This window comes from Bos mutus, chromosome 1 (assembly GCF_027580195.1).
Source record: "Bos mutus isolate GX-2022 chromosome 1, NWIPB_WYAK_1.1, whole genome shotgun sequence".
NCBI lineage: Eukaryota > Metazoa > Chordata > Mammalia > Artiodactyla > Bovidae > Bos > Bos mutus.
The window spans coordinates 134,537,533-134,559,020 of NC_091617.1; positions in this window are offsets into that span (position 1 = coordinate 134,537,533).

Genomic DNA, 21,488 nt, shown 5'->3' on the forward strand with positions numbered 1-21,488 from the left:
CCCAGGTGAACCAGCACCCAGACAGGTCAGGAGGAAAATGCTCAGCCCTCTTGCATCATGGGGATTTGTGGGTCAAGTCCTCATCGGTCTCCACCTCCCTCTTTCTCAGTATAAAGAGATTAGCCAGGAGATAGTGAGAAAGAGAAGTTACCTGCCAAGGGTTCCCAGCTGCAAAGACTATGGCTCCCCACAGATCCACAGATGAGGCCCCGGGCTGTCCCAGCCCTCTGGTTCCAGGTGTCATCGGAAGCCACAGGCCTGGGCGAAGAACGTTCCATCTACACATATAACATCATGCCACTGGTGTCGGTGTCAGGATTGGGAGCAGGGTCAGGGAGGGTCACTGTGTGAAAGTGTTAGGGTTCAGGGTGGTTCTGTGTGAGACAGAGGAATGCCTTTGGTGGCTTTTGGCTGGTCCAATTGGTCAGGAAAATCATTCCAGAGAAGGAGGGCCAGAGAGCATGATCTCAACTTCCACAAGCGATCATGAACTTGGGAGGATATTCCAGGTAAAAGAAACAATATAAGAAACAGCAAACTGGTTTCCTGAGCAGGGACTGAGAAGCTGGAAATCGATTCTGTAGATGGGCTAAAGTGTAGGCTTCATGCTGGGGGCCAGGAAAAAATGACCCCAGGTTTCTCCAGCACCTGCTATGCCAGGCCCTGTCTCGGTGCTAGAAGATGAATAAGGCCCAACTTCCCTCACCCTGTCACACCCTGCACAAGGTGGTGGGTGTCAGAAATACATGTGCAGCCAGCATCACGGCACACACACACAACATGCATATACAAATTGCACTTCCACACATACACAGAAAAGAGGCACCTGGATGAGAGCTGACTCAGTGGCCCTTGTCAAGTCTCCAAAATGATTTCTCCCAACAGAAAATAGGCAGTGGTGCCAGAAGATCCACTTGGCATCTCACAGGCTGCACCCAGCTCCCCTCCTGCAGTCCCCTAGAGCCAGGCTTTCACCTTGAAACAAATCTCTTTTTCCTTTTTCTTTTTTTAATTTAAATTTATTTATTTTAATTGGAGGCTAATTACTTTACAATATTATATTGGTTTTGCCATACATCAACATGAATCTGCCACGGGTGTACAAACACCATCCTGAACCCCCCTCCCACCTCCCTCCCTCTGAGTCATCCCAGTGCACCAGCACCAAGCATCCTGTGTCCTACATTGAACCTGGACTGGTGATTAGTTTCTTATATGATATTATACATGTTTCAATGCCATTCTCCCAAATCATCCCACGCTCTCCCTCTCCCACAGAGTCCAAAAGACTGTTCTATACATCTGTGTCTCTTTTGCTGTCTCACATACAGTGTTATCATTACCATCTTTCTCAATTCCATATATATGCGTTAGTATAATGTATTGGTATTTTTCTTTCTGGCTTACTTCACTCTGTATAATGGCCTCCAGTTTCATCCACCTCATTAGAACTGATTTAAATGTTTTCTTTTTAATGGCTGAGTAATACTCCATTGTGTATATGTACCACAGCTTTCTTATCCACTCATCTGCTGATCGACATCTAGGTTGCTTCCATGTCCTGGCTATAATAAACAGTGCCTCGATGAACATTGGGGTACACGTGTCTCTTTCAATTCTGGTTTCCTCAGTGTGTATGCCCAGCAGTGGGATTGCTGGGTCATAAGGCAGTTGTATTTCTAGTTTTTAAAGGAATCTCCACACTGTTCTCCATAGGGGCTGTACTAGTTTGCATTCCCACCAACAATATAAGAGTGTTCCCTTTTCTCCACACCCTCTCCAGAATTTATTGCTTATAGACTTTTGGATTGCAGCCATTCTGACTGGCGTGAATTGGTACCTCATTGTGGTTTTGATTTGCATTTCTCTGATAATGAGTGATGTTGAGCATCTTTTCATGTGTTTGTTAGCCATCTGTATGTCTTCTTTGGAAAAATGTCTATTTAGTTCTTTGGCCCATTTTTTGATTGGGTCGTTTATTTTTCTGGAATTGAGCTGCAGGAGTTGCTTGTATATTTTTGAGATCAGTTATTTGTCAGTTGCTTCATTTGCTATTATTTTCTCCCATTCCAAAGGCTGTCTTTTCACCTTGCTTATAGTTTCCTTTGTTGTGCAGAAGCTTTTAATTTTAATTAGGTCCCATTTGTTTATTTTTGCTTTTATTTCCAGTATTCTGGGAGGTGGGTCATAGAGGATCCTGCTGTGCTTTGTGTCAGAGAGTGTTTTGCCTATGTTCTCCTCTAGGAGTTTTATAGTTTCTGGTCTTACGTTTAGATCTTTAATCCACTTTGAGTTTATTTTTGTGTATGGTGTTAGAAAGTGTTCCAGTTTCATTCTTTTACAAGTGGTTGACCAGTTTTCGCAGCACCATTTGTTAAAGAGATTGTCTTTAATCCATTGTATATTCTTGCCTCCTTTGTCAAAGATAAGGTGTCCATAGGTGCATGGATTTATCTCTGGGCTTTATATTTTGTTCCATTGATCTATATTTCTGTCTTTGTGCCAGTACCATACTGTCTTGATGACTATGGCTTTGTAGTAGAGCCTGAAGTCAGGCAGGTTGATTCCTCCAGTTCCATTCTTCTTTCTCAAGATTGCTTTGGCTATTCGAGGTTTTTTGTATTTCCATACAAATTGTGAAATTATTTGTTCTAGCTCTGTGAAAAATACCGTTGGTAACTTGATAGGGATTGCATTGAATCTATAGATTGCTTTGGGTAGTATACTCATTTTCACTATATTGATTCTTTCGATGCATGAACATGGTATATTTCTCCATCTATTAGTGTCCTCTTTGATTTTTTTCACCAGTGTTTTATAGTTTTCTATGTATAGGTCTTTAGTTTCTTTAGGTAAATATATTCCTAAGTATTTTATTCTTTTTGTTGCAATGGTGAATGGAATTGTTTCCTTAATTTCTCTTTCTATTTTCTCATTATTAGTGTATAGGAATGCAAGGGATTTCTGTGTGTTGATTTTATATCCTGCAACTTTACTATATTCATCGATTAGTTCTAGTAATTTTCTGGTGGAGTCTTTAGGGTTTTCTATGTAGAGGATCATGTCATCTGCAAACAGTGAGAGTTTTACTTCTTCTTTTCCAGATTCCTTTTATTTCTTTTTCTGCTCTGATTTCTGTGGCCAAAACTTCCAAAACTATGTTGAATAGTAATGATGAAAGTGGACACCCTTGTCTTGTTCCTGACTTTAGGGGAAATGCTTTCAATTTTTCACCTTTGAGGATAATGTTTGCTGTGGGTTTGTCACATATAGCTTTTATTATGTTGAGGTATGTTCCTTCTATTCCTGCTTTCTGGAGAGTTTTTATCATAAATGGATGTTGAATTTTGTCAAAGGCTTCCTCTGCATCTATTGAGATAATCATGTAGTTTATGTCTCTGCTTTTGAATATGCTATCTAGTTGTTCATAACTTTCCTCCCAAGGAGTAAGCGCCTTTTAATTTCATGGCTGCAATCACCATCTGCAGTGATTTTGGAGCCCAAAATCACTGACAATGTGGTCCACTGGAGAAGGGAATGGCAAACCACTTCAGTATTCTTGCCTTGAGAACCCCATGAACAGTATGAAAAGGCAAAATGATAGGGTACTGAAAGAGGAACTCCCCAGGTCAGTAGGTGCCCAATATGCTACTGGAGATTAGTGGAGAAATAACTCCAGAAAGAATGAAGGGATGGAGCCAAAGCAAAAACAATACACAGTAAATATTGTCAAATGAGTAATAATTCTTCTTAGGTTATATTGTATGATAAATGTTGCTAATATAGATATCCTGGAAATTGTGAATTCCTTTTTCCAGTGGTCATGTATGGATGTGAGAGTTGGACTGTGAAGAAAGCTGAGCGCCGAAGAATTGATGCTTTTGAACTGTGGTGCTGGAAAAGACTCTTGAGAGTCCCTTGGACTGCAAGGAGATCCAACCAGTCCATTCTGAAGGAGATCAGTCCTGGGTGTTCTTTGGAAGAAATGATACTAAAGCTGAAACTCCAGTACTTTGGCCACCTCATGCAAAGAGTGAACTCATTGGAAAAGACCATGATGCTGGGAGGGATTGGGGGCAGGAGGAGAAGGGAACGACAGAGGATGAGATGGCTGGATGGCATCACCGACTCGATGGACATGAGTTTGGGTAAACTCTGGGAGTTGGTGATGGACAGGGAGGCCTGGAGTGCTGCGATTCATGGGGTTGCAAAAAGTTGGACATGACTGAGCAACTGAACTAAACTGAACTGACTGAAAATTCTGATAGATCCTAGTAAAATTTGTCAGTCATGATTCTAGTTATTATCTTAAAGTGTTCTATGTCATAGCAGTAACCAAGTTTCTTTGTTAATTGCATTGTCATTAGATTTTAAATGTGCCTTAAGTCTTTTGTCATCATAGACAGTTATGGTTTTATTCTGGTGTTTTTGCAAAAATGCTTCCTCTTCAAGAAGATTAATAGAAAGGCTGCTGCTGCTGCTAAGTCACTTCAGTCGTGTCCGACTCTTTGCGACCCCATAGACTGCAGCCCACCAGGCTCCCCCGTCCCTGGCATTCTCCAGGCAAGAACACTGGAGTGGGTTGACATTTCCTTCTCCAATGCATGAAAGTGAAAAGTGAAAGTGAAGTCGCTCAGTCGTGTCCGACTCCCAGCGACCCCATGGACTGCAGCCTACCAGGCTCCTCCGTCCGTGGGATTTTCCAGGCAAGAGTACTGGAGTGGGGTGCCATTGCCTTCTCCATAATAGAAAGGACTTCTGGATAAATACAGGTTTCTGACTTTCAGATCATAATGCTGAACTGAGTAAGAAATTAAACAGTCCTAATGAGAAACGCGATGACTTCATAAATTGCTAACAAAACAAGTTAATTACATAAGACTGAGTGACTGGTGAATATGGTTATAGTTTTTAGTTTCTGTCTGAAAAACTACTGGTTTGTATCTACGTTTTCCAGGTATAAGGAAACCTTTCCCTCAAACAAATTATGACTTTGATAAATTATACCTTTGTAAGCAGAATTGCTTATAAACAATTCTGAGCGGCAAGAGGCGGCTGTGTGGTGCTGGAGCGGTGAGTGGCTGAGAGGAGATACCCTGCATCCAAGGTCAGTAGCAGTGACCATGAGGAGATACCACACGTCCAAGGAAAGGAGCAACAGCTGCAAGTTGCTGGAGCAGCTGTAAAGAAATACCCCACGTCCAAGGTAAGAGAAATCCCAGTAAGATGGGATTTGAGATGGGTGCTGAGAGAGGGCATCAGAAAGCAGACAGACTGAAACCACAATCACAAAAACTGACCAATCTAATCACGTGGACCACAGCCTTGTCTAACTCAATGAAACTAAGCCAGTCCAGGTAAGCCACCCAAGACAGACAGGTCTTGGTAGAGAGTTCTGACAAAATGTGGTCACTGGAGAAGGGAATGGCAAACCACTTCAGTATTCGTCCTTGAGAACCCCATGAACAGTATGAAAAGGCAAAAAGATAGGACACTGACAGATGAACTCCCCAGGTCAGTAGGTGCCCAATATGCTACTGGAGATCAGTGGAGAAATAAGTCCAAAAAGAATGGAGAGACGGAGCCAAAGCAAAAACAACACCCAGTTGTGGATGTGACTGGTGATAGAAGCAAGGTCTGATGCTGTAAAACAGCAATATTGTATAGGAACCTAGAATGCCAGGTCCATGAATCAAGACAAATTGGAAGTGGTCAAACAGGAGATGGCAAGAGTGAAAGTCGACATTTTAGGAATAAGTGAACTAAAATGGACTGGAATGGGTGAATTTAATTCAGATGACCATTATATCTACTATGGTGGGCAAGAATCCCTTAGAAGAAATGGAGTAGCCATCATAATCAACAAAAGACTCTGAAATGCAGTACTTGGATGCAATCTCAAAAACGACAGAATGATCTCTGTTCATTTCCAAGGCAAACCATCTATATCACAGTAATCCAAGTCTATGCCCTGACCAGTAATGCTGAAGAAGCTGAAGTTGAACTGTTCTATGAAGACCTAGAAGACCCTTTATAACTAACACCACATAAAGATGTCCTTTTCATTATCGGGGACTGGAATGCAAAAGTAGGAAGTTGAAAAACACCTGGAATAACAGGCAAATTTGGCCTTAGAGTACAGAATGAAGCAGAGCAAAGGCTATTAGAGTTTTTCCAAGAGAACACACTGGTCATAGCAAACACCCTCTTCCAACAGCACAAGAGAAGACTCTACACATGGACATCACCAGATGGCCACCACCGAAATGAGATTGATTATATTCTTTGCAGCAAAAGATGGAGAAGCTCTATACAGTCAGCAAAAACAAGACCAGGAGCTGACTGTGGCTCAGATCATGAACCCCTTATTGCCAAATTCATATTAAAATTGAAGAAGGTGGGGAAAACCACTAGACCATTCAGGTATGACTTAAATCACATCCCTTATGATTATACAGTGGAAGTGAGAAATAGATTTAAGGGACTAGATCTGATACACAGAGTGCCCAACGAACTGTGGATGCAGGTTCATGACATTGTACAGGAGACACGGATCAAGACCATCCCCAAGAAAAAAAAAATGCAAAAAAGCAAAATGGCTGTCTGAGGAGGCCTTAAAAATAGCTGTGAAAAGAAGAGAAGTGAAAAACAAAGGATAAAAGGAAAGATATAAGCATCTGAATGCAGAGTTCCAAAGAATAGCAAGAAGAAATAAGAAAGCTTTCCTCAGTGATCAGTGCAAAGAAATAGAGGGAAAAAATAGAATGGGAAAGACTAGAAATTTCTTCAAGAAAATTAGATATACCAGATCAGATCAGATCAGATCAGTCGCTCAGTCGTGTCCGACTCTTTGCAACCCCATGAATCGCAGCACACCAGGCCTCCCTGTCCATCACCAACTCCCGGAGTTCACTCAGACTCAGGTCCATCGAGTCAGTGATGCTATCCAGCCATCTCATCCTCTGTTGTCCCCTTCTCCTCCTGCCCCCAACCCCTCCCAGCATCAGAGTCTTTTCCAATAAGTCAACTCTTTGCATGAGGTGGCCAAAGTACTGGAGTTTCAGCTTTAGCATCATTCCTTCCAAAGAAATCCCAGGGCTGATCTCCTTCAGAATGGACTGGTTGGATCTCCTTGCAGTCCAAGGCAATCTCAAGAGTCTTCTCCAACACCACAGTTCAAAAGCATCAATTCTTCGGCACTCAGCCTTCTTCACAGTCCAACTCTCACATCCATACATGACCACAGGAAAAACCATAGCCTTGACTAGACGAACCTTTGCTGGCAAAGTAATGTCTTTGCTTTTGAATATGCTATCTAGGTTGGTCATAACTTTCCTTCCAAGGAGTAAGCGTCTTTTAATTTCATGGCTACAGTCACCATCTGTAGTGATTTTGGAGCCCAGAAAAATAAAGTCTGACACTGTTTCCACTGTTTCCCCATCTATTTCCCATGAAGTGCTGGGACCGGATGCCATGATCTTCGTGTTCTGAATGTTGAGCTTTAAGCCAACTTTTTCACTCTCCGCTTTCACTTTCATCAAGAGGCTTTTAAGGGAATATTAAATCAAAGATGGGCTCAATAAAGGACAGAAATGGTATGGACCTAACAGAAGCAGAAGATATTAAGAAGAGATGGCAAGAATACACAGAAGAACTGTACAAAAAAGATCTTCATGACCCAGATAATCACGATGATGTGATCACTCACCTAGAGCCATACATCCCGGAATGTGAAGTCAAGTGGGCCTTAGGAGGCATAACTACGAACAAAGCTAGTGGAGGTGATGGAATTCCAGTTGAGCTATTTCAAATCCTGAAAGATGATGCTTTAAAATGCTGCACTCAATATGCCAGCAAATTTGGAAAACTCAGCAGTGGCCACAGGACTGGAAAAGGTCAGTTTTCACTCCAATCCCAAAGAAAGACAATACCAAAGAATGTTCAAACTATCACACAATTACACTCATCTCACATGCTGGTAAAGTCAGTCAGTTCAGTTGCTCAGTCGTGTCCGACTCTTTGCGACCCCATGAATCGCAGCACACCAGGCCTCCCTGTCCATCAACATCGCCCGGAGTTCACTCAAACTCACGTCCATAGAGTCAGTGATGCCATCCAACCATCTCATCCTCTGTTGTCCCCTTCTCCTGCCCCCAATCCCTCCCAGCATCAGAGTCTTTTCCAGTGAGTCAACTCTTCGCATGAGGTGGCCAAAGTACTGGAGTTTCAGCTTTAGCATCATTCCTTCCAAAGAAATCCCAGGGCTGATCTCCTTCAGAATGGACTGGTTGGATCTCCTTGCAGTCCAAGGGACTCTCAAGAGTCTTCTCCAACACCACAGTTCAAAAGCATCAATTCTTCGGCGCTCAGCTTTCTTCACAGTCCAACTCTCACATCCATACATGACCACAGGAAAAACCATAGCCTTGACTAGACAAACCTTTGTTGGCAAAGTAATGTTTCTGCTTTTGAATATGCTATCCAGGTTGGTCATAACTTTCCTTCCAAGGAGTACGCGTCTTTTAATTTCATGGCTACAATCACCATCTGCAGTGATTTTGGAGCCAAAAAAATAAAGTCTAACACTATTTCTTCTCCAAGTCAGGTTTCAGCAATACGTGAACCATGAACTTCCAGATGTCCAAGCTGGTTTTAGAAAAAGCAGAGGACCCAGAGATCAAATTGCCAACATCTGTTGGATCATCAAAAAAAAGCAAGAGAATTCCAGAAAAACATCTATTTCTGCTTTATTGACTATGCCAAAGCCTTTGGCTGTGTGGATCACAATAAACTGTGGAAAATTCTGAAAGAGATGGGAATACCAGACCACCTGACCTGCCTCTTGAGAAACCTGTATGCAGGTCAGGAAGCAACAGTTAGAACTGGACATGGAACAACAGACTGGTTCCAAATAGGAAAAGGAGTACATCAAGGTTGTATATTGTCACCATGCTAATTTGACTTATATGCAGAGCATATCAGGAGAAACGCTGTGCTGGATGAAGCAGAAGCTGGAATCAAGTTTGCTGGGAGAAATATCAATAACCTCAGGTGTGCAGATGACACCACCCTTATGGCAGAAAGTGAAGAAGAACTAAGGAGCCTCTTGATGAAAGTGGAAGAGGAGAGTGAAAAAGTTGGCTTAAAGCTCAATATTCAAAAAACTAAGATGACCATCTCTTCATGGGAAATAGATGGGGAAACAGTGGAAACATCGGGTGACTTTATTTTGGGGGGTCCAAAATCACTGCAGATGGTGACTGCAGCCATGAAATTAAAAGATGCTTACTCCTTGGAAGGAAAGTTATGACCAACTTAGACAGCATATTAAAAAGCAGAAACATTACTTTGCCAACAAATGTCCATCTAATCAAGGCTATGTTTTTTCCAGTAGTCTCTTATGGATGTGGGAGTTGGAGTATAAAGAAAGCTGAGCACCAAAGAATTGATGCTTTTGAACTGTGGTGTTGGAGAAGACTCTTGAGTCCCTTGGACTGCAAGGAGGTCCAACCCAGGTCATCCTAAAGGAGATCAGTTCTGAGTGCTCATTGGAAGGACTGATGTTGAAGATGAAACTCTAGTCCTTTGGCCACTTGATGCAAAGAGCTGACCGATTTGAAAACGCCCTGATGCTGGGAAAGATTGAAGGCAGGAGGAGAAAGGGATGACAGAGGATGAGATGGTTGGATGGCATCACTGACTCAATGGAAATGAGTTTGAGTAGACTTTGGGAGTTGGTGATTGACAGGGAGGCCTAGCATGCTGTGGTCCATGGGGTCACGAACAGTCAGACATGACTGAGCAAGTGAACTGAACTGAAGCAGAATTGAGGGTTTCCAGGTGGCACTAGTGTTAAATAAACCCCCTACCAATGCAGGAGTTACAGGAGATGCAGGTTCGATCCCTGGGTTGGGAAGACCCCCTAGAGAGGGATATGGCAATCCACTCCATTATTCTTACCTGGAGAATCCCATGGACAGAGGAGCCTGATGGGCTCCGGTACATGGGGTCACAAAGAGTTGGACATCACTGAAGTGACTTAGCATGCACGAATGCAACTAGAATTGAAACATTTACCTTTTTTTCTCTATCTGCTTCCTCCAGAGATTGTAAACTCTTAAGTCCCCAGCAACGTTACCAGAAAAATAAGGAAAGCCGCACACTACAAGCTACAGAAAGCTCAACGTAATTGGGGGACCTTTAAAAAAGACAAATTAACCAATATATCTGTTAGGTGAAATCTGTGACAAGCCCTTTGTGTACCTTTTCTAGCCCTGATAGGATCTTTAAAAGTTCACTCAGACTCCTTATAAAAATTTCAGCAAAGAGTGTATATGATCAAATATAAATTATCAGGCCAAATTTTTGAGATCAGAGTTATTTTGCAAAAAAAAATAGTCAATTTTGTTATATTTGGTAGAAATGAGGGTAATTCTAGAGAAGAAAAGATGTTTCAATGAATGTTAAACCCCAGTTTTGTTAACAGAGGTCTATATTTACTACGACTCACTTCCTGGATAGTTCCTTGCTGTTATATTAAAGTTTAATCGAATTGTTAAAAGAACACTCTAAGTTTGTTTCTGAAGCTTTCTTTATGGTCCAACTCTCACATCCATACATGACTACTGGAAATGCTATAGCTTTGACTGTATGGACCTTTGTAGGCAAAGTGATGTCTCTGCTTTTTAATATGCTGTCCAGATTTGTCACAGCTTTTCTTCCAAAGAGTATTTTTAATATCATGGCTGCAGTCACCATCTGCAGTGATTTTGGAGTCCAAGAAAATAAAATCTGTCACTGTTTCCACTTTTTCCCCTTCTATTTGCCATGAAGTAATGGGACCAGATGCCATGATCTTGGTTTTTTGAATGTTGAGTTTCAAGCCAGCTTTTTCTCCCTCCCCTTTCACCCTCATCAAGAGGCTCTTTAGTTCCTCTTCCCTTTCAGCCATTAGAGAGGTATTATCTGAATATCTGAGGTTGCTGATATTTCTCCTGGCAATCTTGATCCCAGCTTGTGATTCATTCAGCCTGACATTTTGCATGATGTACTTTTCATTTAAGTTAAATAAGTAGCATGACAATATACAGCATTGAAATACTCCTTTCCCACTTTGAACAGTCCATTGTTCCATGAGCTGTATGAAAAGATATGACACCAGGAGATGAGCCCCTCAGGTCGGAAAGTGTCTAATATGCTCTTGGGTAGGAGTAGAGGACAATTACAAACAGCTCCAGAAAGAATGAAGCTCCAGAAAGAATGGACCAAAGTGAAAACAATGCTCATTTGTGGATGTGTCTGGTGGTGAAAGTAAAGTCCGATGGTGTAAAGAACAATATTGCATAAGAGCACAGAATGTTAGATCCATGAATCAAGGTAAGGTGAATGTAGTCAAGCAGGAGATGGCAAGAGTGAATATCAATATCTTTGGAATCAGTGAACTAAAATGGACAGGAAAGGGCGAACTTAATTCAGATGATCATTACATCTACTACTGTGGGCAAGAATCCCTTAGAAAAAAATGGAGTAGCCCTCAGTCAAAAGAAGAGTCTGAAATACAGTACTTGGGTGCAGTCTCAAAAACGACAGACTGATCTTGCTTCATTTTCAGGGCAAATCATTCAACGTCACAATAATCCAAGTCTATGTCCCAACCACTGATTCTGAAAAGCTGAAGTTGAGCAGTTCTATGAAGACCTAATGCAAAAGTAGGAAGCCAAGAGATACTTGTAGTATCTCTTGTTTGGCTTTGAAGTACAAAATGAAGCAGGGCAAAGTCTAACAGAGTTTTATCAAGAGAATGAACTGGTCATAGCAAACTGATCATCGCAAAAGACATTTCTACACATGGACATCACCAAATGGCCAATACTGAAATCAGACTTATATTCTTTGCAGCCAAAGATGGAGAAGCTCTATACAGTCAGCAAAAACAAAACCTGGAGTTGACTGTGGCTCAGATAATGAACTCCTTGTTGCAAAATTCAGATTTGAATTGAAGGAAGTAGGGAAAACCACTAGGCCTTTCAGGTATGACCTAAATCAAATCCCTTATTGTTATACACTGGAGGTGATGAATAGATTCAGGGATTAGATCTGGTAGACTGAGTGCCTAGAGAACTATGGGCAGAGGTTCATAACATTGTACAAGAGGCAATGACCAAAACGATCACAAAGAAAAACAAATACAAGAAGGCAAAGTGGTTGTCTGAAGAGGCTTTACAAATAGCTGAGAAAAGAAGAGCTGTGAAAGGCAAAACAGAAAGGGAAAGGTATACCCAACTGAATGCAGAGGTCCAGAGACTAGCAGAGAGAGATAAGAAGGCCTTCTTAAATGAACACTGCAAAGAAATAGAGGAAAACAATAGAATGGGAACAACTAGAGATCTCTTCAAGAAAATTGGAGCTGTCAAGGGACTATTTTATGGAAGGATGAGCATGATAAAGGACAGAAACAGAAGAGATTAATAAGACGAGGCAAGAATACACAAAAGAACTCTACAGAAAGAGAACTGAATGAACCAGATAACCACGATGGTGTGGTCATTTACCTAGAGCAGACATCCCGGAGTGTGAAGTCAAGTGGGCCTTAGGAAGCATTACTACAGACAAAGCTAGTGGAGGTGATGGAATTCCAGCTGAGCTATTTCAAATCCTAAAAGATGATGCTGTTGAAAGTGCTGTACTCAATATGTCAGCAAATTTGGAAAACTCAGCAGTGGCCACAGGACTGGAAAAGGTCAGTTTTCATTCCAATCCCAAAGAATGGAAATATGAAAGAATGTTCAAATTACTGTACAAGTGTGCTCTTTTCAAATGCTAATAAGTTAATGCTCAAAATCCTTCAAGCTAGGCCTCAGCAGTATGTGAATCAAGAACTTCCAGATGAACAAGATTGGTTTAGAAAAAGCAGAGGAACCAGAGATCAAATTGCCAACATTCATTTGATCATAGAGAGAGCAAGAGACTTTCAGAAGAGCATCTACTTCTGTATCATTGACTATGTGAAAGCCTTTAACAGTGTGGATCTCCAACTGTGAAAAATTCTTAAAGAGATGGGAATACCAGACTACCTTACCTGTCTCTTGAGAAGCTTGTATACCAGTCAAGAAGCAAAAGTCAGAACTGGAAACAGAATAACTGAGTGGTTCCAAATTGGGAAAGGAGTATGACAAACTGTATATTGTCACCCTGCTTATTTAACTTCTATGCAGAGTACATCTTGTGAGATGCTGGGCTGGATGAAGCACAAGCCGGAATCAAGATTGCCAGGAGAAGCATCAACAACCACAGATATGCAGATGATATCACTCTAATGCAGAAAGTGAAGAGGAAGTAAAGAGCTTCTTGATGAGGGTGAAAGAGGAGAGTGGAAAAGCAGGTTTGAAACTCAACATTCAAAAAACCAAGATCAAGGCATCCAATCCCATCACTTCATGGCAAATAGAAGGGAAAAAGTGAAAGCACTGGCAGATTTATTTTCTTGGGGGTCCCAAATCACTGCAGACAGTGACTGTAGCCTTGAAATGTAAAGATGTTCACTCCTCAGAAGAAAAGCTGTGACAAATCTGGACAGCATATTAAAAAGCAGAGACCTCACTTTGCTGATGAGGGTCTGTATAGTCAAAGCTCTGGTTTTTCCATTAGTCATATATGGATGTAAGAGTTGGACCATAACGAAGGCTGAGCACTGAAGAATTGATGCTCTTGAACTGTGGTGTTGGAGAAGACTCTTCAGAGTCCCTTAAACAGCAAGGGGTTCAAACCTGTCAATCCTAAAGGAAGTCAACCCTGAATATTCATTGGAAGGACTGTTGTGAAAGCTGAAGCTCCAATACTTTGGCCACTTGATGTGAAGAGTGGACTCATTGGCAAAGACTCTGATGCTGGGAAAGATTAAGGGCAGGAGGAATAGGGGGTGACAGAGCATGAGATGGTTGGATGACATCACGGACTCAATGGACATGAATTTTAGCAAATTCTAAGATACCTTGGAGGACAGCAGAGTCTGGTGTGCTGCAGTCCATGGGGTGGCAGAGTCAGACAGGACTTAGTGACTGAACAACAATATGTGGTTAACACCAGGCTGAGGTCATTTAAGTTTTAAGGCCCATCCTCCCTTAATCTTTTATTGTTTACTCACTAAGTCATCTCTGACTCTTGTGACAACAGACTGTAACCCACCAGACTCCTTTGTACGTGGGATTTCCCAGGCAAGAATACTGGAGTGGGTTGCCGTTTCCTCTTCCCAGTGATCTTCCTGACCCAAGGATCAAACCCCATCTCCTGCATTGGAGGAAGATTCCTTTATCTTGGGAACAATTAAATTATATTAAGGATAAACAACCTAGTAATACTAGGCTGGGTGCCTTATGGACAGTGCCAATCCCAGGTGGTGCAGTGGGAAAGAACCCTCCCCCCTTGCCCCAAGCCAATGCAGGAGATGCAAGAAATGCATGTATCTGTGGATTGGAAAGATCCCCTGGAGGAAGGAATGGCAACCCACTCCAGTATTCTTACCCGGAAAATTCCATGGACAGATGAGGCTGGCAGTCTACAGTCAATGGGTCCACAAATAGTCAGACATGACTGAGCATACACAAAGTTTATTATTTCCATGAAAAATAAAGATTGGTACAGAATAGATGAAGTCAATCTGAGGATATACTGGACTACACCTAATGGAAGTTCTTGGCTTCTTACTGATAAGTTAAATAATACTGCTAGCTATGTTACTTGTACTTTATCTGTTTTACAAGATTGTTGTTTCTTGCATTACCAAATGTGTGACTGAGCCTCTGATGAAAATATTTTTATATGATATCAATGATTGTAATAGTATAACTTTAGATATGGGAAGATACAACAAGAGGGAATTTTTTCCTGGACATAAGAGGTTAGTAAGACAGGTGATCCAGAGTCCTGGTTACTGTTGATAAGACCTAGTCCAGTAACTGCATTGAGTGGTCTATCAGTAAAATCTTTGACAGATCTAAAAATGAACCTTCCTAGCACTGTGTGACAAAATGGTCATGAAATGCCTCCTGAAGCATGGTCGAATTTAATACCAGCAGGCTGCTGCTGCTAAGTCGCTTCAGTCGTGTCCGACTCTGTGCAACCCCATAGACGGCAGCCCACCAGGCTCCTCCGTCCCTGGGATTCTCCAGGCAAGAACACTGGAGTGGGTTGCCATTTCCTCCTTCAGTGCATGAAACTGGAAAGTGAAAGTGAAGTCGCTCAGTCGTGCCCGACTCTTAGCGACCCCATGGACTGCAGCCTACCAGGCTCCTCTGTCCATGGGATTTTCCAGGCAAGAGTACAGGAGTGGGGTGCCATTGCCTTCTCCGATACCAGGAGGGGGCCCTATCAAATTGGCACTTGCCATCTACCTCTCAGCTCAGTTCAGTTCAGTTGCTCAGTTGTGTTTGACTCTTTGCAACCCCGTGGACTGCAGCACACCAGGCCTCCTTGTCCATCACCAACTCCTGGAGTTTACTCAAACTCATGTCCGTTGAGTTGGTGATGCCATCCAACCAGCTCATCCTCTGGTTCTCCTTCTCTTGCCTTCAATCTTTCCCAGCATCAGGGTCTTTTCAAATGACTCAGGTCTTCGCATCAGGTGGCCAAAGTATTGGAGTTTCAGCTTCGACATCAGTCCTTCCAATGAACACCCAGGACTGATCTCCTTTAAGATGGACTGGTTGGATCTCCTTTCTGTCAAGGGACTCTCAAGAGTCTTCTCCAACACCACAGTTCAAAAGCATCAATTCTTCAGTGCTCAGCTTTCTTTATAGTCCAACTCTCACATCCATACAAGACTACTGGAAAAACCATAGCTTTGATGAGACGGACCTTTGTTGACAAAGTAATGTCTCTGCTTTTTTTATTATTATTATAAATTTATTTATTTTAATTGGAGGCTAATGTCTCTGCTTTTTAATATGCTGTCTAAGTTGGTCATAACTTTCCTTCCAAGGAGTAAGCATCTTTTAATTTCATGGCTGCAGTCACCATCTGCAGTGATTTTGGAGCCCACCCCCGCCCAAATAAAGTCAGCCACTGTTTCCACTGTTTCTCCATCTATTTGCCATGAAGGGATGGGACCGGATGCCATGATCTTAGTTTTCTGAATGTTGAGCTTTAAGCCAATTTTTTCACTCTCCTCTTTCACTTTCATCAAGAGGCTCTTTAGTTCTTCTTCTCTTTCTGCCATAAGGGTGGTGTCATCTGCGTATCTGAGGTTATTGATATTTCTCCTAGCAATCTTGATTTCAGCTTGTGCTTCATCCAGCCCAGGATGTGCATGATGTACTCTGCATATAAGTTAAATAAACAGGGTGACAATATACAGCTTTGACATACTCCTTTTCCTATTTGGAACAAGCCTGTTGTTCCATGTCCAGATCTAACTGTTGCTTCCTGACCTGCATACAGGTTTCTCAAGAGGCAGGTCAGGTAGTCTGGTATTCCCATCTCTTTCAGAACTTTCCACAGTTTGTGGTGATCCACAAAAGTAAAAGGCTTTGGCGGAGTCAGTAAAGCAGAAGTAGATGTTTTTCTGCCTTCTACCTCTACAAGGAATAAATCATGTGCTGCTTCAGCTACTCATTTCAACACTCCCTGAAAGGAGTTTAAGGTGGACAGCAGAAATGAGGCATTCGTGCTTTGGAAAAAGACCTGGCAGAATAGGGCTTCAGATGGATATTTTCAAAGACCCTATTTTATGACCCCAATTCTTGTATCTCCTCATATCTAGAAAAGCACTTAAATTCTTCATGGTGATGTCCACTCCTTGTGACTAGCAGAAACCTTCTGCAAAATATATGTGCTTGAATGCATATACTCCCCTTTCACCAAAGGCACATATATACTGACCTTCCATTCTACCACTTTGGAGTAGTTTCTAGGAACTATTTGAGGTGCTGTCACCCAGGCTATAGTCCTTGTTATTGTTGTTGCTGTTCTGTCACTCAGTCGTGTCTGACTCTTTGCAACCCCATGGAATGCAGCATGGAAGCCAGCTGCATGGAACCCCAAGGAAGCCAGGCTTCCCTGTCCTTCAGTATCTCCTAGAGTTTGCTCAAACTCATGTCCATTAGGTTGATGATGCATTTCAACCATCTCATCCTCTGTCACCCACTTCTCCACCTGCCCTGAATCTTTCCCAGCATCAGTCTTTTCCAATGAGTTGGCTGTTTGGATTAGGTGGCCAAAGTATTGGAGCTTCAGCATCAGTACTTCCAATGAATATTCAGGGTTGATTTCCTTTAGGATTGACTGGTTTGAAGGGGCTTCCTTCATAGATCAGTTGGTAAAGAATCTGCATTCAATGCAGGAATCCAACTGCAATGCAGGAGACCCAGGTTCAATTTCCAGGAGAAGGAAATGGCAACCAACTCCAGGATTCTTGCCTGGAAAATCCCATGGACAAAGGAACCTGGTGGGCTAAAGTCCATGGGGTCACAAGAGTCAGACACGACTTAGGGACTAAACCACCACTGGTCTGAACTTCTTGCATCCAAGGGACTCTTGAGTCTTCTCCAGAACCACAGTTTGAAAGCATCAATTCTCCAGCACTCAACCTTCTTTATGGTCCAACTCTCATCTCCATACATGACTACTGGAAAAACCATAACTTTGACCATACGGACCTTTGTTGGCAAAGTGATGTCTATACTTTTTAATACGCTGTTTTGGTTTGTTATAGCTTTTCTTCTAAGTGAAATGGAGCAGGACACCGTGTCCCTGCCCACTCCTCCATCATGTTTGCCTGCCTTTTGTCTGTGGAAAACTTTAGTCAAAGAATAAGCTTAATCAGAGAAGTGATAAATGTGGAGATAAAAGAAAACAGAAGAGACTTAGGAATAATGTAGTCATTAAGCATCATTAAGGACCTTTATCAAGGGCTGTAGATAATATTCTGAGCCATACACTATGAGCTGTTTTATAGATACTAAAACCCCAGGTGGAGAAGATAACTACACGATGACCAGACTGTATCCAGGACATGAACTGCCACAATTCCAAGGACTGATCACAAAGAAATTTGAACAAATGGACCCTGGAACTGAAGATTAACTGTGCCTAAAATGATCAAGATGATGCTCGTCAGATCACTGATGACCAATTTGAAGATGATTGTTAGAGCTGTGTTGTTTCTGCATGTAGCCTCTGCCCCACCCCCACTCTGTTTATAAAAGTTCTTACCCCACTGCTTGTGGGGAGAGTCAGCTTTTGGAGAGATGTCTGCCATCCTCCCCCCATCCCAGTTGCCAGCATCTGAAATAAAGCACTTTCATTTCCATCAACCTGGCCTATTTAAGCATCTTTAAATTTCATGGCTACAGTCACTGGCCCCAGCGATTTTGGAGCCCAAGAAAACAAAGTCTGTCACTGTTTCCATTTTGTCCCCATCTATTGGCCATGAAGTGGCCAATGGGACCAGATGCAATGATCTTAGTTTTTGAATGTTGAGTTTTAAGCCTTCTTTTCATGCTTTTTTACCTTCATCTAGAGACTCTTTAGTTCCTCTTTGCTTTCTGCCATTAGGGTGGTGTCATCTGCATATCTCAGGTTATTGACATTTTTCCTGGCAATCTTGATTCCAGATTGAGCTTCAGCCAGCCAGGCATTTCACATTATGTACTCTGTAAATAAGCAGAGTGACAATGTACAGAGTTGACATACTCCTTTCCCAATTTGGAACCAGTCCATTGTTCCATGTCCAGTTCTGTTGCTTCTTGACTTGCATACACGTTACTCAGGAGGCAGGTAAGGTCAGTTTTCATTCCAATCCCAAAGAAAGGCAATGGCAAAGAATGCTCAAATTACCATACAATTGCACGCATCTCACACACTAGTAAAGTAATGCTCAAAATTCTCCAAGCCTGGCTTCAGCAATACATGAACCGTGAACTTCCAGATGTTCAAGCTGGTTTTAGAAAAGGCAGAAGAACCAGAGATCAAATTGCCAACATTCACTGGATCATCAAAAAAGCAAGAGAGTTCCAGAAAAACATCTATTTCTGCTTTATTGACTATGCCAAAGCCTTTGACTATGTGGATCACAAAAAACTGTGGGAAATTCTTCAAGAGATGGGAATACCAGACCAGCTGACCTGCCTCTTGAGAAATCTGTATGCAGGTCAGGAAGCAACAGTTAGATCTGGACATGGAACAACAGGCTTGTTCCAAATAGGAAAAGGAGTATGTCAAGGCTGTATATTGCCACCCTGCTTATTTAACTTATATTCAGAGTACATCATGAGAAAAGCCAGGCTGGAAGAAGCACAAGCTGAAATCAATGTTGCTGGGAGAAATATCAATAACCTCAGATACGCAGATGACACTACCCTTATGGCAGAAAGAGAAGAACTAAAGAGCCTCTGGATGAAAGTGAAAGAGGAGAGTGAAAAAGTTGGTTTAAAGCTCAACATTCAGAAAACTAAGATCATGGCATCCGGTCCCATCACTTTATGGCAAATAGATGGGGAAACAGTGGCTGACTTTATTTGGGGGGGAGGCCTCCAAAATCACTGCAGATGGTGACTGCAGCTATGAAATTAAAAGATGCTTACTCCTTGGAAGGAAAGTTATGACCAACCTAAATAGCATATTAAAAAGCAGAGACATTACTTTGTCAACAAATGTCTGTCTAGTCAAAGCTATGGTTTTTCCAATAGTCACGTATGGATGTGAGAGTTGGACTATAAAGAAAGCTGAGCACCAAAGAATTGTTGCTTTTGAACTGTGGTGTTAGAGAAGACTCTTGAGAGTCCTTTGACAGCAAGGAGATCCAACCAGTCCATCCTAAAGGAGATCAGTCCTGGGTGTTCACTGGAAGGACTGATGTTGAAGCTGAAACTCCAATACTTTGGCTACCTGATGTGAAGAGCAGACTCATTTGAAAAGACCCTGATACTGGGAAAGATTGAGGGCAGGACAAGGGGATGACAGAGGATGAGCTGGTTGGATGGCATCACCGACTCAATGGACATGAGTATGGGTAAATGCTGGGAGTTGGTGATGGACACGGAGGCCTGGCGTGCTGCAGTTCATAAGGTAGAAAAGAGTCGGACATGACTGAGCAACTGAACTGAACTGAAGGTGCTCTGATATTCCCATCTCTTAAGAATTTTCCACAGTTTGTTGTGATCCAACAGTCAAAGGCTTGAGTATAGTCAATGAAGCAGATGTTTTTCTGGAATTCTCTTGCTTCTCTATGACCCAACAGATGTTGACAATTGGATCTCTGGTTCCTCTGCCTTTTCTAAATCCAGCTTGAGCATCTGAAAGTTCTTGGTTCACACACTGCTGAAGCCTAGCTTGAAGGATTTTGAGCATTACCACGTTAGCATGTGAAATGAGTGCAACTGTGCCATAGTTTGAATATTCTTTGACATTCCCCTTTTGGGGAATGGAATCAAAACTGACCTTTTCCAGTCCTGTGGCCACTGCTGAGTTTTCCAAATTTGCTGACACACTGAGTACAGCTCTTTCACAGCATCATCTTTTAAGATTTTAAATAGCTTACCTGGGATTCCATCACCTCCACTTTGTAGTAATGCTTCCTAAGGCCCACTTGACCACACACTCCAGGATGTCTGGCTCTAGGTGAGTGACCACACCATAGTGCTTATCTGGGTCTTCCAGACCTCTTTTATATAGTTCTTCTGTGTATTCTTGCCTTCTCTGCTTCTGTTACATCCATACTGTTTCTGTCCTTCAGTTCAGTTCAGTCGCTCAGTTGTGTCTGACTCTTTGCAACCCCATAAATCACAGCACGCCAGGCCTCCCTGTCCATCACCAACTCCCAGAGTTCACTCAAACTCATGTCCATCGAGTCAGTGATGCCATCCAGCCATCTCATCCTCTGTTGTCCTCTTCTCCTCCTGCCCCCAATCCCTCCCAACATCAGGGTCTTTTCCAATGAGTCAACTCTTTGCATGAGGTGGCCAAAGTATTGGAGTTTCAGCTTCAGCATCTATCCTTCCAATGAACACCAAGGACTCATTTCCTTTAGGACAGACTGGTTGGATCTCCTTGCAGTCCAAGGGACTCTCAAGAATCTTCTCCAACACCACAGTTCAAAAGCATCAATTCTTCGGTGCTCAGCTTTCTTCACAGTCCAACTTCTCACATCCATACATGACCACTGGAAAAACCATAGCCTTGACTAGACAGACCTTTGTTGGCAAAGTAATATCTGTCCTTATTTTGCCCCAAATAAAACTTAACTCGCCACTCTTAGGTTGTGCAGTTTTTAAAGTTGACAGTGGCCAACAATGACCATTTTCTAGAGGACTGCCCAGCAGAGTGAGCAGGAGCCCTGTGTCCACTGTCACTCACCCCACAAATAGTAATTATTATATCAGCTCAGATTTGCTCCTTCACAGTGAATTGTGGCAAGGTTGTCTCTTTTTTTTTTTTTTTTTTTAAACAAGTGTAGTAACTTTGATGTATCTGTAAGGCTTTCCTCACCTCCTCCC